General features: G+C 34.7%; 1 pseudogene; it reads left to right on the forward strand.

Moving 5' to 3' along the window:
* The first annotated feature begins 1,291 nt into the window (after positions 1-1,291).
* On the forward strand, positions 1,292-17,570 carry LOC132034918 (sugar transport protein 10-like; annotated as a pseudogene).
* Positions 17,571-18,925: the final 1,355 nt, after the last annotated feature.

Here is an 18,925-nt window from a genome sequence, read left to right on the forward strand (position 1 = left end):
CTACCCACGTATCATACCCCATGAATGTGACTACACAAGACCTATAGACCCGATCTACTATCACCGAATCTCCGACAGAGTAGAGACACGAATAGGTACATCAAGCATATCACAAAGCATATCCAGACCCGTGGAGAAATAAGTGGACACATAAGAGAAAGTAGAACCCGGATCAAATAAGACAGAAGCTGATTGGTGACAAACCGAAATAATACCTGTGATAACCGCATTAGAGGCCTCGGCCTCTGGTCTACCCGGAAAAGCATAGAAATGGGAACGCCCACCTTCGGACTGTGTGCCTCCACGACCACCACGGACTGCCTGAGATCCTCCTCTCACTGACTGAGCGCTTCCCCTACCAGACTGATGACCACCTCTGGCTAGGTTGATGGCCACCACCTCTCGCTCGATCGCGAACCCCCTTTATTAGAATATCCTCCTCCTCTAGCCGGCGGCGGTCTCTGGAGGCCTAGATGTTTGAACTCTAGAACCTTGCCTGGATCTAGGACACTCTCTCGCGAAATGCCCTGTCTCACCACACTCAAAACATGCTCTTCTGGCCATAGGCTGCTGAACTGTCATAGAATAACCAGAATACCCCCGCGGTCTGAAGGTCGAGAGTAAGAACCTCGAGAAGTCTGCTCGAATTATGCCCGCTATAACCTCGAAGAACCACCGCTAAAGCCCGAAGTGATGACCGGATGGGGCGGCGTAGGGATGATGACGAACCTTGTCATGGCGTCCCCCACCTCTAATAGGACCTTTGAAACTATCAAATCCACGAGTTTTCTTGTCGCCACCCCCACTATGTGTCCGACCCATCTCTGACTCAACCCTCCTAGCATGCTCTACTACTGACTGAAATGAGGCCCCAGAGGCCTCTAACTGTAAGGTCGCCAGCCGAAGCGAAAGGTCCAAACCCTTCACAAATCTCCTCACTCTCTCAGCCTCTGTGGGAAGTAATGCCGTCGCATAACGGGACAAAGCGAGAAATCTGGTCTCATACTCCGCAACTGACCTACCCTGTTGCTCCAATGTCGAAAATTCATCCTTCCTGTTGTCTCTCAGAGTACGAGGGACATACTTCTCCAGAAACACCTGATAGAACCGGGTCCAGTCAAAGGTGGCAAGCCAACCGGTCGACACTCCATGTATGATCTCCACCCTGCTTAGCATCCCCAACTAGCTGGAAAGAAACATAATCGACCCCGTGAGACTCCACTATACCCAACTTATGAAGCATCTCATGGCAGCTAACAATAAACTCATACGCATCCTCCCCGGGAGTACCATGGAACCAGGGAGGAGACATTTTGGTAAACCCCTCGAACAATTTTCGTTCCTCACTGGTCAATACTGGCCCATGTATAGGCCTTAGAGCAAAATCAAATACTGGAGTAGCATCAATTCGGGGCGCCACTGCCGTCGCCGTAATATCCCCGATGTCCGAAATCCCGGGCAATCGTAGCATCGGGAGTATGACCTCCCACTCTAGTCTCGCGAGCCATCCGGAGCAACCGGAATCATTCCCGCCGAGCCAAACCGTCAAAGTATCCCAACACTCGAAACACGGCCCCACGAAAATCGGGAGTAGCGGCGACCTCGGGCGGTGTCTCGGCGCCCCCTAATCTTCTCGTCCGGAATATTGTCAAGCTCCGGAGTCAACTCTATGTCAGGGTCCTGAGCAGGTGCTGGTGCTTGGTTCCTATCCGGAATAGCTACACGGCCTCTGCCCCTGCCACGTCCCCGCCACGTCCCCCCGCCTCGCCCACGGACACCGCTCGGGCAACGGGTATAGATGCGGGTGCGGTGCGGTGCGGTGTGCGTGTGCGTGCTCCTTGGCCTCCAGTAGAGGTCGATCGCGTCCTTACCATCTGTGAGCGAACACAGAAATGAGGTTAAGATACCAATCTGAACAATCTCGCACGAAAAGAATGAACCAGATACCAATCGGATTGAACTAGCACGAAACGAGGAAAAGAAGTGGAGTGTTTCCTAAATGTCCTATAGCCTCTCGAGGATGGGTACGGACGTCTACGTACCAATCCGCAAGACTCTACTAGACATTGCTCTTGTACTCACTAGACCAATTAACCTAGAAGCTCTGATACCAACTTTGTCACGACCCAATTCACGAGTCGTGGTGGCACCTACACTATCCCTTCGAGTAGGCGAACCACATTACTAATAACAAGTTAAATAAGCGGAAAATTTATTTAAGAATAAGTTATCAAGTTTTAAATACTTATCATAACAAGAAATGTCACGACAATCCCAAAAATCTGGTCAAAGGGTACAAGAGCGCTAACATAGGACGGAATAGAAGTCTGAAAATACCCGAAGGCTACATATTGTCTGTCGAATACAAAAACAGAAATAGATAGAAGGAGGTCCTTCGGGGGCCACGGATGACGGTAGCTCACCCCGAATAACTAAAAGATATCACCCTCACGTATCGACCACGGGGTTTAGAACCGGAGCCTGGATCGTACTCGCACTCAACAAAAGTGCGAAGAGTAGTATCGGTACAACACTTGTACCGGTAGGCATCATAGGCCGACAATGATTAGATAACGCATGAAGAAGTCAAAACCAACAAGTAGCACATAGAGCAAACAGGTATGGTCACATATCAAATACAAGTAAGGTGTAAAGGAATCATGAAATCAACCAAGACAGATATAATTCACCAAATGATCAGTCAAATATATAAGTGGATGAATGCAATGCAATGCAATGCAATAGTCACCTCTCACACTCCACTCCCGTACACACATGCTATGGCAATGCCTCATAGTCATGACCCATGGGGGACCCGCGAAGTCCATGTACCACTCGCTCCGAATATAACCTCGGATCACGAGCACACTCTCACGATCCCGGCAAAGACCTCGGGCATCGGACACTCCATCGTTCCCGGCAAGAAACCTCGGGCAACAAACACTCATCTCTCTTCTCTCTCCTCTCAATCTCCGGCAAAGACCTCGAGTCTCTCTCGTCACTCTCAATCTCCGGCAAAGACCTCGGAGTCTCTCGATCACTCACCTCACCAATCATCACAACAATAATATAAAAGACATGTCATGCATGATATCAGTCTCAACAATATCATCAATATATAGTCAACCAATACAAGTCATATTAATGTTACCATTCCTTTACACACGGTGAGTGAGCTAGTATGTGACAGAGATACGAACAGTGATAATCACGAGAAAATAACACATATGGCGACAAGCCCACATAGCAACTAACAAAGCCAATCTAACCGGAAATCACCTCTACTTCATGCCCGAAGGCCTATATGCTGTCCCCGTCACTTTCTACAACTACATACGATTCTCTAATCGTAGTCTAACTAAAGTAGACCGTAACCTACCTCAATGCCGAGCGGATGCCACGAACAATCAAACTAATGTCTTCCCTTTGCGTAGAGCCTCGAACGATCAAAATCTATAAAATATGCGATCTACGTTAGAATACGACTCTAAGGACACCCATATCAATTATATTATATATTTATATTCTAAACAGCCCACATTCATAACATGCAATAATGATTCACATACGGCTACGACATTCTCAAGTTACTTCTAATAGTTTGTAGCTTTAACGTTTGTATGTCACAACTTATAACATTCCATCCAACATACAATATGGTGTATACTCTTAACTTATAATTATTCTTTCCAACTTAATGAAAGCATAAGTCCAAAACAGTCCACTACCACAACATGTCCAAAACAAATCCTAACCGACAACATAACGATGTTCGGAATTCTTGCAAATGTTTACGAACATACTAAGCCAACCACATGTGATTTTTATACATCATTTCATGTCTTCTTTTCATATAATTTCAGTAAGTTACGACCAGCTATCCACACGATAAGTACAACATCAATTCATACGCAACTACGCTATATCGTCATTTTTATAATCCTTATAACAACTCACAAATGACTTTAGTTTCAACTCCAACCATTAAACACCTTCATTTCCATCATAAATTTCATGATAATGACAATCAAAATATCAAGTAAAAACAGTTCACTAACTTCTTCCCAAAACAGTCCACACACGGCTACACCATGCTTCAACATCACTCACATAAAATCATAGATTCAACCATTTTCATACTAACATAACTTCACCTTTAACCTTCTAATTCTTTTCATTCTTTTTACCATGAGATCTATGATAGTAACAACTATATTTATTAAAGAAAATCAGTCCATTAAATTCACCAAAAACAGTCCCTACGACTAACTAACATTCCAACACCAACTTTCATGATTTGATGCATGCGATTCATGTTCGTCAAGTTACAATCATACTTCAACATCAACCCATATAACTCCATAACTATTACCATGTTCCAACATCAACACACCTTATTTCATGCATACAACTTATATTCACACATCTACATCACCCTTAATACATGAAAAGAAAGTTAGATCTTACCTTGACCACTTGAATTCTTTACTTGGCTAGAGTTGGTGACTTGAGATGAAAATGGTTCTTGTTGCTCCAAAGACTATCTTCACGTTTTAGGGACCTTCTAAAGGGTTGAAACACCTTGGAAAATAATTTTTTTGATCAACACACAAAAGCTCCAAAATCAGCCCTTTGGCCGTGAGCTTGCCCCCTCTCTCCCTCTAGGTTTTCTTTCTTTGTTGTGAAGTTGAAAATAAATGTAATGGCTGATTCCTTAGTCATTATTTTGTTAAATTATGATGCCTACAAGTTGGATACAACACATGCTCCACTCATGACATTGAGCACTCAATTAACTTTACACAAAATTTCAATATTTTTCCTCACCACTTTCGGCCATAAGCCTCCTTGGCCGACCCCTTGTCTCTCTTTTCTTCTTTCTTTTCAATTGTTTACAAGACAATCTTATGTGTGTTGAATGATTCATGCACCACCCTTTGTCTATTGTAATCATGCCAAGATGGATGAGCAATATTAAATGTGAAATGATCCCTCCACCATGTTATGTCCTCCTAAAACAATGTATACTTTCATAAAGTAGTGGATGCTCAAATATTCAATTGTATGCTTCAACTTTTTCTCCTCAAAATTTTCAGCCCTATGGCCGAATGTAACATGTAAGTTTCTTCCAAATTTAATTGTCCACAATATGTTGAAAATGTAGTGGATGAATCAACATTTAATTTCACACTTGTATGTCTTCCATTTGCCTTATTTTAGATGACTTGAGTCATCCTTTTTACCTTGGATGTTGAGGCTCTTGTTGGCTTATTATTGTCACCAATTTTTACTTAACACCACACTTAAGTAATTCCTAATCTCCAATAACATTTTTATACTAAGTAAATCCGAGGTTTCTATCTCACGTTGATTCTTTCGCGAATCACTCGACGTATAAAATACGGGGTCTAAAATTCTTGTCAATTAAATAACCGAATCACCGGTTATCGCAAGCTATAGATACCAAAATTAGACCACAAAAAGGGTGTTTTAGAGATATTATAAAAGTGCTAAATACTAATAAGTAGATCACAATGGAATCGATCAAAAAGAATACAATATTTGATTTGTTGGCAAACACTGTTAAACTACAAACATGGAATTCATATCAATTTTGTTCACTGGCATATATACGGCCACTGTGGTTTGCTTCACCGACACATATACGGCCATTGTTGTTTGCTTCTAATTAATTTTCAAGTTTCTTTTATAATTTGGCAATCTTGCTCTTAATGTTATATTTACGTATCTCGACGTAATTAAATTCGTTAACCACTAAAAGTAGTAATATCGTATAGACTTTCATTACAACTGAATATATTTTATGTCTTCGTTAATCACTAGAAGTGATAATATTTTCTCATGTTATTATCATTACTCTGGAAGACATGTTAGAGAAAAAATTCTCTACTTTATATGTGTGCCTCGATTTGCTCCTGAAGTAGCAATATCTTAAAAGAGGTTCTAAGCTTTCATGCTTTGATATGCTTATGGCACATTCAGACGGTTGTGTTCCATCTTGAAGAATGAAAGTTTTCGTTAAATATTGCAAATACAGATGCACTCCCCGAAGTGAATGTGATGATATTTAGTAGAGATTATAAATATAGATGTGCTCTTAATTGTGAAAGTATTACGTCTCACATCTAGAAGATGTAGAACAGTTGAGAAGAGATATTCTGAAAATTCCATGCTTTACTCCAGAAGTAGTAAACTTTGAAATCTATTCTTGAAGTAGTAGAACCCTGAACTCTACTTCTGAATTAGCAAAACTTTGAACCCCAAAGTAGTAAGATTGTGAAATTTACTCCCGAAGAGGTAATATTTCCTATGTATTGTTCTGGCTACAATTGAAGTTGTGTTTGAGCAAAACTCTTTACATCATATGTACGTTTTGATTTACTCCTAAAGTGGCAATGTCTTGAGAGAGGTTTTAAATTATTATAATTTCATATGATTAAGACACGTTCACATGATTATGCATGTTTCATTCCCGAAGAATGGAAACTTTTGATAAATCTTACAACTACAAATTCATTCCCTGAAGTGAATGTGAGAGCATATAATAAAGCTTATAACTACGGACGTGTGTTTGATTGTGAAGTTATCACGACTCTTGTTGGTTTATGAACGTTGATTAATTGTTTTCCTTGCGTGTTAAGATTTATGGGTAAAATTGTGATTTTAACCGATGATATGGCTGTGTAGCTGGAAAAAAAATATTTTTATTTGCTATCGCGGTAACTGCAAGTTTGGATTTCAAAACAAAATATTAAATGGGACAAATGGAATAGTTCTTTATTTTATTTGTTGGGAGTATTGTTTGATAACATAGAAAGAAAAAAAAGCAACAGTAATGATATTTTGAGGTTCAAGTTAAGTATCTTAATTTGTTAAAACTAAGTATGGATTGTAAGGGAGTATTTTTAGATGACAAACTTCACTAGAGAATCTATTTTGGAGTTGACATATTTTATGACATATTGATCTTACTTTATGAAGTGTATTTATTACCTTAACTTGATAATTACTAATTTTTCTGTTGTCTTGCAATTTTGTTATTGTACTAGCATGTTGAATATAAAACTGACATTAGTTTGAGCTATTTCAAGGACTGCTCCTCCCATTATATATCTTATGTCGAAAAAGTTTGATGTAATAACTTGGATGGATTTTATCTATGATTATAAGAGTTTAGTAATATTTTCATAGGCTTGATATAATTACCATTGAAGATGTTGGACATTGATTGGCTCACTTGAACTCTCATAGAGTTTATATAAATATATGAAGAAAAAAAAATTATGATGTCCGTCCCACTGAATTTGCTCCATTCCCTGAAGTGAATGTGGTAGCAATACATGATAAGTCTAAAAGATGGCAAAATAATTGTTGTGTCCGTATGAATAAACGTGAACGTGAAAAGGGTCAAAATAATTATTATTTATGGTTGCTGCAATGATAAATCCTCTGATGGAGAACGGTGCACGGCAGTGTATATAAATCAGGTATGTTTACACCTCTTCACGAGGTTTGTGTATGTAGTAAGTTATATTATAATAATAATGGCAAACTACTAAGGTGATCATCACAGGTAATTAACGATTTGAATCTTTCGCATACTCTTGGTTTAGATATCTTAGCCATCAATTGCTAGGTTACGTGCAATGTATATTATATTAATATGCAGTAGCTATTTTTGGTGTTTCTCTTCATGATGATAATCTTAATTAGGCCCAATGGACCTCCAACGAGTTGCAAGAAATATATTGCCATGAGTAGTGGCGAAATTTTGTGAGTTTCATTAAATATGATTAAATTTATTTATGCCTGTAACCACCAGAAGTGGTAATTTATTTCATGTCTTCATGCTTATTATGAAATATATATATATATATATATATATATATATATATATATATATATATATATATATATATATATATATATATATATATATATAGTGAAAAATCAATATAAGATCCAGAAGAGCTAACTACTCATCTACAAGATCATGACACTAGTTGTGTCCAAACAATATGTGATTATGGAGAACAAATTAAAGGCTCCTGAAGAGCTTATATACTATTATGTCATTCATTCTAGATTGTAATATACGAAGTTGTTATGATCGAAACACAAGTTGTAGTAAACCTGAAGTTTACTAAAGTAAGTGGCTATCATATTGAAGCTATAAATGATTGGAGTATTAAATATCTTCAAAACCATATTGGTTAAGAAATATGTATGTGAATGGTTACCCTCTTTATTCTCCAAATTGCACTATACAAATATAAGCATGATGAATCACATGGTAAACCAGAAGTTTATTGGTGAAAATAATAATTCATGTCATAGTAAACCAGAAGTTTACTAAAACATATAGCACATGGTATGGTAAACCTGAAGTTTACTAGTATAAATAATTTTATTAGTCGACATGAGCGGTTTGATCATCCCGATTCAAATATGATGTGCAGATTGAGTATTTGACATATGTTAAAGAACCAGAAGATTCTTCAATAATTTATTTTTGTTGCTTGTTCTCATGATAAGTGGATTATACTGGCTAATGTTGGGATTGAATTTCCCAAATTCTGAAAATATAGAAAAGGTGAATATGGGCCCGTTCACCTGTTATGTGATGTCTTAAATAGATGCATCAATAAGACGGTCACATGTGCGTTTTTTGTCACCCCGCAGTTTGACATATGCAAAGTTACTTGCTCAAAATAATTGAGTTGAGAGTACAATTTTCAGATTATGTAATCAAGATAATTCATCTTGTTAATGTTAGTTTATACCAAGCTGGTTTGGCGTTGAATGCCTCCGATAAATAGTTAAACCATTGCTTATGAGAACCAAGCTTCATGTGCTGGTCTGAGATATGATATATTGTATACAACATCACTTGTATGCTTCAGACCAATAAATTATGATAAATTTTCCCCTCACAATTGGTTCAGGGTTAGGAACCAGATATTTCCATCTAACAGTTTTATATGTGGTATACGACTAATTAATCTACCATGATGCATAAAGATGGATTCCCCCAAAGAAAATGGGGTGTATGTTAGTTTTTCTAACATAAGGGGGGGGGAGAATAAGCAGCTGAGGAATATGTGATGAATTATATATCATTAGTATGATCCTCATTCAAAAGATACTTCTACTCAAATGCTAGAAGCATTTGCTGACCCAAAATTAATTTCTAACTTCAGCTGCAAAATGCTCCTATTAAACTCATGTCCCTGAAGGACAGCATTTAAAGCATGCATGAAGCATGGTAGACCAATCGGTTCCAAACGCAATAATCATTGAAAAGAAAGAGGAGCAAATGATTAATGATCATTATAAGGAGGCAATGTGCTCTTGAAGAGCCTACGACATAACACTTCATGAAACCTCATGAGAGGTTTAGGTACCTAAAAAATAATGGAAGTGATGAGATCTCAATAAGTTATGTCACATTGCGAACCGATACAAATGATATATCGTCGACGATATCTTTGGTACAATATAGCGCAATATTGTAAAAGATTATGAGGATTTGAATTCTACGTATATAAAGCATGCTAACGTAGACATTATTACCAAGTGAAATGACGCATCTTGGTAAGCATAAAGCTTATTTGACCTGCTGTCCAGACACCAGAAGATGTCATATCATTTAAATAGAAATAGATGTTGTCACATCCTATATGAATTACTTGACAAAATTATATGAAAATTGCTGAAGAATTTTAAATGCCTGAAGCATATACAAGTTGCAGAAATTTGTTCATAATTTTATATGAATTAAGTCAAGCAAGGTGAATGTGATTTAATCACCTTAATGAATGTTTAATGATTAAGGGTCTATTTATCCCTACGTTTTTGTGGAAATCAAAATCTATCATATTGTTAGTGCAAGTTGATGACTTGAGAATTATTGAAACTCTTGAAGAATTTTGAAAAGAAATAGATTATCTGCTGAAAGAAGTTGAAATGAGAAACTTGCAGAATTTTTTTGGTCCAGAAATGCCATATCTCTGTGCAATTGATGCATTTATATATTTTGCTATGACTATGAGGGATTATGGTCATGTGATGTAGTTTTACATGACAGTCAAATAATATAAAGATAATATTTGTTTATAAATCAAGTTAAGAATGCACTTGGAGTGATTTCAACAATATTATATGCTGATGCAACTCTATCCGGAGACTGAAGATGCAACAACATACATAGTCCAACTAAAGAGTGGATTCATAAAAGGACAAAGCTCATTTTACCAAAGTTGATCTTAAAAACGAGCTCCAAAAGAATGGTGATACCAAGGTGCAACAAATTGTTCAAGCGATAATATGACTGATTGATTCACCAAGTCTATACCAACTACAACTCTCGAGTGAAGATGTGAAGATTCAAGTTTTTGGATTGAAGTTCTCATCAGGGGGAGTTAATACGCGTTGTACTCTTTTTCCCTTTCAAGGTTTTTGTCCCACTGGGTTTTTCCTTGTAAGGTTTTTAATGAGGCAACCAAATAGCGTATTATTAGAAATGTGTACTCTTTTTCCTTCACTAGATTTTTTTCCCATTGGGTTTTTTCTAGTAAGGTTTTAACGAGGCACATTATCTATCGAAATAGACATCAAGGGGGAGTGTTATAAATATTATTATAATATTGTGATGTCTATCTTTAGGAGGAATTTTAGGGTTTGTGACTTTGGCACCAAGTCAATTCTCTCCTATAAATAGAGGGGTTCTCTTCATTGTATTTCATCCCTCATAAGAAATAAGAACTCTCTTCTCTCTTTCTCTACAATATTCTTATTCTTGTTTTATTATTTTATAACATTATCTTTATTTTACTTATCCTGATAAGTAGGTTAACCTTATCAATTTTACTTTAGTATTAAAATGTGGTATAAACCTAATAGAAATTCTCTTTAAATTGATTAATTAAAAGTTCATATTGATTTAAAATTGTCACTGCTTATAGAAATTTGCCGAAGCAATTCTAATATAATGCAATTTTAAATAAATAGAGTTGAAAAATGTTGTTATGTTTTAATATTTAAGGTTAAATAGTCTCACTTCTATAGTATCGGTATTTGGTTTAAAATTAAAAAATAGTTTATATATATTTTTCTTTCTAATTACTTAAGATTCATTCAATTTGCTCTGAATCAAAAGGTGATGAAATCAAATTATAAATATCTCAATTTAATTTATAATTATATTTTCTGCTAAAATTTTAATTTTTTTATTAATTTTCTATTTTAAACTTGATTTCTTTATCTCCAAAAAGGAGATAAACTCAAAGATACACATTATGATATATATATATATTACCAGATTCTCTCAAATTCGATTTGGACTTTATATATCTATATTATCATATGTTTAACTTGAACCATCTTTATCTTTCAATTTTTTTTTTAATCTCAATTAAAATAATCTTACTACCAATATTAGCTTGCCACTCGACTTAAAAATCTAACCACATGATTAAAATTTGGAATTTTGTTTTTTGAATTCAAAATGTTAGATAAGTACTGAGTTGATTTGTAATCAAACTCCTTATAAATTGCTTTGGATCACACAAAGTATATTTTTTAAATGCATATTGCTTGGAGACTTAATTTTCAATCAACAACTTTTAACTACATGGTTACAATGTTATTTTCAATTCAAAAGCTTGGATAAGGTTAAGTTTATTTGGATCAAGCTCCCCATAAGATTTTTTTCACACGGAACATATTTTATATATTACATGCAGATTCTAGATGAAGTTTTGTTTTCAATTTAAATTAAAAGTTACAATGTAGCAGTTTAAATAATATTTTTCATGTATATATATTCAATTAAAAAAAGGAAATTGATGACCTGGAATGATAAGCATTAAAAATATTATTATTATTATTTATTATTATTATTATTATTATTATTGTCATTATTATTATTATTATTATTATTATTATTATTATTATTATTATTATTATTATTATTATTATTATTATTATTATTATTATTATTATTATTACTGTATTTGTATTTGAATGGCCGTTGCATCTACATGAGTGTGTAGTGGATATCACACTTTGGATTAAAGATTTTACTTATTATGTTATTTTATGATTTAAGAATTTAAATTTTGAATTGAATATGTTATGTTTCAATTTTAAATTGATATCTTTCAATTTAAATTCGGAAAGTTTATCTATCAATTTTAATATTTATCTTCCAATTAGATTTGTCCTAATTCTCATTAACTCTGTCTTACAATTGCCAAGTGGCTTGTTATTAGATTGTCACTGAGCTTAACCACATTTCTTGTACCTCTCCTATTTTATATATATAGATTTACTCCCAAAAAGGGGAAAATCCCTAAAAAAAAAGGGGATAGTCACTCAATTCTTGCAGTGTATTCCTGAATGCTCATTGATTAATGCTTCATTAATAACAAAGCACCAACAACCCTACAACAATTAAGCCTATCCAATTAAGCCCTCCAAACTTGTTATTCATCGCATGAAATCGAATATATACATTAACCTTGACTAGTAGACTTTTGTTTTGCTTAATTAACATAATTAATTTTGCTAATTCAGAAGCTGGATTTCACATTTTCACGACGAGATCTAAACGTGTCTATTGGTGTAATGTTTTTTTAATTAAGCAGCGATGATTTCATGGAGAGATACATCAAATAAAATAATACTATGGAGTCTGGACGACCAGATGGTAACAGTAAAAATGAGAAGAGTCGCTCCATATTAATGAATTGCCTTAGGATTTTCTAAATGGACAGACTATTCTCAAAATTCACCATAGATTTAAAAGGAGCTCATAACTTTTATTATCTTGAAAGTACTGATTAGAACCAATACATCTCAAAATATAATCATTGAAGAAGCTACAAAAAGTCTAGCAATTCTTGTAAACTAATGACACGTTCACTGATCTTATTTGAGGTTGATTTACAAAAAAATATTGAGGTTGATTTAAAGTTATACTGATCAAGGCTTAATGTATATATTCGGCTTCATGGGATGAAAAGTTTCAAATATGGAGGGCTTAATTATTGTAGGATTGCCTTTTTTTTTTTTTTTTTTTTTAAATAAAACATTAATTAATAAGCAACCGAAAATGTGTTGCTAGAAATAGAATTGAACGATTGCCCCTTTTGGAGTAAATAAATATATGGAAATATCAGTTGTATTAATCATGGTTAAGATCTTGATTTAGTTAATTAAATTGAAACCACTAATAATAAGATGTGACAAGTGTCATCAATCTAATTTAATTTTCTTACAATTTAGTGACTAAAACCAAAACTATGCATAAGTTCATTAAATTGTGTCTGTAAGTTTGAATTCCACAGTTCAAACAAAATAGAGATTCAGCGTACTTAAGTTTGATTTATGTAATTCAAACTTCAATTGGTACTCTTGTAAAATTCTTGCTGATAGGATATTAAGAACAAGACGAAGACATAGAAGAAGAGAACTGGACGTTGCCCTTTTTAAGTGCTAGCTAAGCTTTAATAATTTGCAAAGCCCTGATTAAAGCTTAAATAGTGACCCAAAAAAAGACTAGCATGCACTTCGCCATGATTCAATGGGATGATATTGAATTAGACAGTTTACTATTGCATGCCAAATCAAGTCTCACAGTTATATTCCTGCACGGTATTGGCATTTTGCATTTGAGAAAGTCATGTTTTTCATAAATAGGCTACCTTCACTAACCAATAAGCACTTATCTTAGACCGTACAATTGTCACAACATGAATTTTAGAAGTTATTTTCTTAGAAAAGTTCCAATTTCCTTTCAAATGAAAGTCCATCTTGTGACCACCGCCAATTACACTCATTTTTCAGCATGCTGAGATACGGCATGTGTGTCTTCAATATCTTCACCAACTAGTCAAAACACTCCTACATTTACTCCACTTTCACTTTTCATTGCAATAGAATTGGAGTAACTTCCTCGATGTCTTCCTTTGCAATCAATCTTGGACAACTACATTAATTGATGATCGTCCTAATAGAAGAGTACATTGAATTACTACTTAGCAAATAAACTCTTGCTTGTCATCGTTAAAAGAGAATCATAATATTAATATAGTATTTCAAAACAATTATTTTTAACAAAAGTGACAAGGACCGAAGGGAATACACACCAACTGGCCGATTTTTATCTAAAGCTAATTTTTATTATTTTCCATTAAAATGACCTTTTGCAAATTTCATATCTTTTCACTTTCTCCCCATTGTGGTCTAAATAAACCTGTCAACGGGGTCAGGCCAATTCGGCCCCCTAAGGGTGGAGCTTGTCAATCCCAGTGTCGGGCTAGTTCGATTTACCCCTAAGGAATGGGTTACGGGTGAGAAAAATTCAAATTTTGGAAAAGAAATGTTATGTAAATAATAAAAGAGATAAAGATGTGAGATAGAAATATAAGTTTGTAACAGATTATGCTATTTGTAAGTTGAAGGATATATCATAACATGATAAAATGATCTTGTTTCAATATCAAATTATAGTTTTGTTGTCCGTTAATTTTTATTTTTTTTGTTTTGTTTCCTTGCCTATGTCATTTTTAATTAAATTGTGATTGAAAAAACTGATGTTTCTAATAAATAGCAGCATGGGCCATGTATCTTTTTTTAAACCGATGGGTGATATATATATCTGATTGAGTATTCCAATATGGACACAATAACAAAACTTTTGAAAAAGAAACATTTTCTTTTGTGAAAAATATAGAAAGAAAGCATTATTTACATAAAAGATATGTTGTAGTAAGAATAAATAGAAGTGTGTGGCATGAAATAATATCTAATACACCTTCATAAACACATACTCTTTGTAATTAGTTTCTATGTCGGATGTCCTTGGAAAAGCATAATCTATTGTCAATATGCGACTTAATTTAATAAATCCTAGATATTGAGCGTTGTAGCAGTCTTTTTTTTTTTTTTTTTTTTTTTTTTTTTTTTTTTATAGTCATCCACCTATTTCAAGTATTTGTTGATTATTTTATTTTTCAAAATTCTGCAGTAAAATAATTTATTATTCAATTAATAAAAGAATTAATTTTAAAAATATACTTTTGTCCACGAGGTATACAAATAAGTTCGGGTATCATTGTACAACAGTGGATTCAATATGATCTCTTTTGAGAAAATTGAAGTTGAATATTTTTTACAAAATGGGGTCATGTGCTATTCACGTGCTTTTTTTTTACTTTTTCTTTGTTAGTTTTCGTTTTTTTAGTTTTCGTTTTTTCTTTGTTAAATTAATCTAATTTTTCAAATATATCTAACTGTTGCTCTCTGACATTTCCTATCAGATTCCGCTTCTTTTTCGAATTTTCCATCTTGTATGGTCATGGAGCTGAAACTTGCTACAGTTGAAGAAGCCTTAGTCTCCTTCCATATATATGTCAAACATTCCTTTATCATTCATTCTTTCTTTCACTTTCAGCATCAAGGTGGCATGAACATCTAAAATCTAACAATGACAATGAACCCTAAACAATGACAATGAATATCTAGAATCGAAACATTTTCTTCTATTATCGTGATTCAGGAGGCATTATTGGCATAGAGAGATTTGTCATAAAATTGTCGAACAGACTTCACAAAAGAAAACTAAAAGCTACAACATATATTTTCTGTGCTTATATCCATTTCTTGCTTTTTCTCTTCGTGAACGTCATCACCCTCTTGCTCTTCTATCTATATGGGTATCATATAGATTGAGCCATTCTTGGGGCCGCAAGCATGTCCTAGTTTGTGGATCGGTACTTGCAATCTTCGGAAGCCTACTGATTACTTGGTTTACTAATGATATTTTAGGATTCATCGGCTTGTCCATTACTAGATGTGGCGTGGGGTTCCTTTATCTAGTTGTTCCTTTTATAGACTTTCAACGTATTTAATCATTTTCGTGTCCTAAAGTATTTTTATTCAATGTACCAACTCAATTCATATTTGTGCAGGTAATTCCTACAATATGTCAGGAGACTAATATGGGAGATGCCTGAGGCCTACGAAGGGAGATTACTAGATGTGGCGTGCTATTAACGTGCATCTTTTACTTTTTCTTGATTCATTATTCTTTGTTAGTTTTCCTGTTACTTTATATGTTTTCCTTTTTTGTTTGTTAAACTAATCTAGTTTGTCAAATATATCTTATTGTGGAAAAATTATAATCATTCTTTTGTGGCATCATTGCTTGATTCTCTGATTAATGTCTCCAACTAACAATGACATCTAAAATCTAGACATTTTCTTCTGTTATTGTGGTTCAGGTGGTCTTCCTACGTATTTATTCATTTTCGTGTCCTAAAGTATTTTTGTTAGATGTACCAACTCAATTCATATTTGTGCAAGTAATTCCTATGATATTCCAGGAGACTAATATAGGAGATGCCCGAGGCCATATGTCCTATATTTTCAACAACATGCTCATATGTGGAAGCACAGTGGCAAAAGGTTTGAATCTGGCCACATCCCGTAACTTTTTAAATGGATGGCAGTGGAACTTAGTTAGATGTGTCATTTTGCCTCTCCAATGCTTCTGTTATCAGTTCTGCTTAATGAAAAACTGCGGGGTCTCATTAAGCAAGGGCAAAAGTAGCTCTCTGGAGAATACGAAAATCTGGATCAGAAGTGGAGCTTCAATAGTTAGCTCACCTAATAGAAAATGAAGATATGGAGCTCAGGAAAAGCTGCTACTCTCTAGTTTTGGTGAATAAAGTAGCCGTGCAAATTTTCCAGCAAGTCTTAGGCTTAGAATCCGTCATATTTTACAAGCCTAGAATCTGTCATATTTTACAGGCCTATGTTCTTACAGTCTATCAAGTACACTTATCGTGCCGCATTTCTAGCTTCATTCATTGTTGGGGCAATTCGAACTGCGGTGGCTGGTCTTACATTATTGAGCTACACTTTCTTCGGGCGGCGAAGAACTCTTCTTTTTACATGTGCAGGCATACTTATCTCCATGGTGCTTAATCATTCCCCCCCCCCCCCCCCCCCCTTTTTTTTTTTGTCAAAGTAATTTATTTTGTCAAATGAAATAAATTTGATCTAACTTTAATCGATTTCTTCCAATATTTCCAGGTCACTTTATTTGTTATCTTCATGGAGCAAATCCTCTGTTTCACTTATGGCAACAAAGTGACTACCTTGCTATTGCTTGTAGCGTCCTTCTCATAGCATGTTATGTTTGCTTTCGGGGTCCTCGGGATTAGACAAAGGCAGCATTTCCTAAAGATATTAAAACTTTAGGTGCATGTTGTGAGACGATGGTATTTTTATTCATGACAATAGTCTTGAATCTCACTACGTTGCCTTTTATTTTTGCCTTGAAGGGATGGGTATTTGCTTTGCTTGCTATTGTGGTTCTCTATCTAGGAGGTATAATATATAAGTTTTTACCATAGATAGGAAAGAAGGAAGGCAAGTTGCTAAAAGAAGAGATTTGGAAGCTACATTGGTTTTGGAAGAGGTTACTTCCAAAAGTGGTAGTGCGGATGGAGTATGGTAGGCCCTATGTATTTAGAACGTAGTGCTTTGCACTAGTTTCTACTTTTTATGAGTACACTATTAAGAATTTGGTTATGGTAAGAGTACACATTGTTAAGAATCAGATCTTCTTTGTAATAAGTTTCTAGTGACGGATTTCAATTCCAATTCCAGATTTTCCTGTCAACTTACTTCTTATAGACTTTGAGGCTCTGGTCATGGTTAATTCAAAGAAATTTGAGCTCTTGAGGCCGCAAGCCTGTCCTAGTTTGTACATCGGTACTTACAATCCTCGAAATCCTACTGACTACTTAGTTTCCTAATAATATATTCAGATTTATCGGCTTGACCATTAGTGGATGTGGCGCGAGGTTCCTCTATTAGGTTGCTCCTTATATGGTCTTCCTACGTATTTATTGTGTCCTAAAGTATTTTTATTCAATGTACCAACTCAATTCATATTTGTGCAGGTATTTTTGTCTGTTATTTCTTCTTTATTTCTACAAGTAATTATTTTGTCAAATGAAACAATATATGTAACTTGATATCAATTTATTCCAATATCAAATTTTAGATTTTGAATGGACTTGTGCTTATTAAACATCATCTGTATTCAATAATATCTTTTTGAGTGAATTGGACTGGATTATTTTTTTACAAAATGGGGGTCACGTGCATCTTTTTAGTTTTTCTTTATTCATTTCTTTTCTTTGTCAAATTTTCCTTTTTTTTTCTTTGTCAAAATAATTTAATTTGTCAAACATATTTGACTCTCAAATCTTTCCTTATATTGTACTTTATTGTTATCGAGCTACATAGAAATGCTCTTCGATTTTCTCCTTCTTGTCCTATTTAAAAGCAAGTAAAGATGACTTTTGATCTACCATATATTACTAAGTACAATAATATAATAGGGTATTAGTTTCTTCAGGAAAAAAGAAGAAGAAAGTTATCTAACAAATTATAGGTCCAAGGAATAGTCTCAGTAGCCATCATTCTCATCAGATGATTTCCTTCAAGGTAACACCTTGTGTCTTGAGATTCAACCTTAGAGTCATCTGGCACTGTTTATTCTTTTGTCCATCTATTTCTATTTCATACAAGAATTTGTGCATATAATAAGTTAGGTACCGTTTTCCTCCCTTAAATTTATCATTTTCCACGGCTGGGTTAATATCTTTACCTGCTGGTGTGAACACTTTCGCTTCGTATCCCACAAAGGCCACTGCATTTGAACTCAAACTGTCAGATACTTTAGACGGCCACATTCCTATCTCCTCGTTCATCACTGGCATTACAAGATGATAATTGCCGACAAAATTGTTAGTGTGATGTACGCGTACAACCTCCTTATCTAGAAATTTATGAATAATATAATCATTAATTAAAAAGCTCTTTG

This window comes from Lycium ferocissimum, chromosome 10 (genome assembly GCF_029784015.1).
Source record: "Lycium ferocissimum isolate CSIRO_LF1 chromosome 10, AGI_CSIRO_Lferr_CH_V1, whole genome shotgun sequence".
NCBI lineage: Eukaryota > Viridiplantae > Streptophyta > Magnoliopsida > Solanales > Solanaceae > Lycium > Lycium ferocissimum.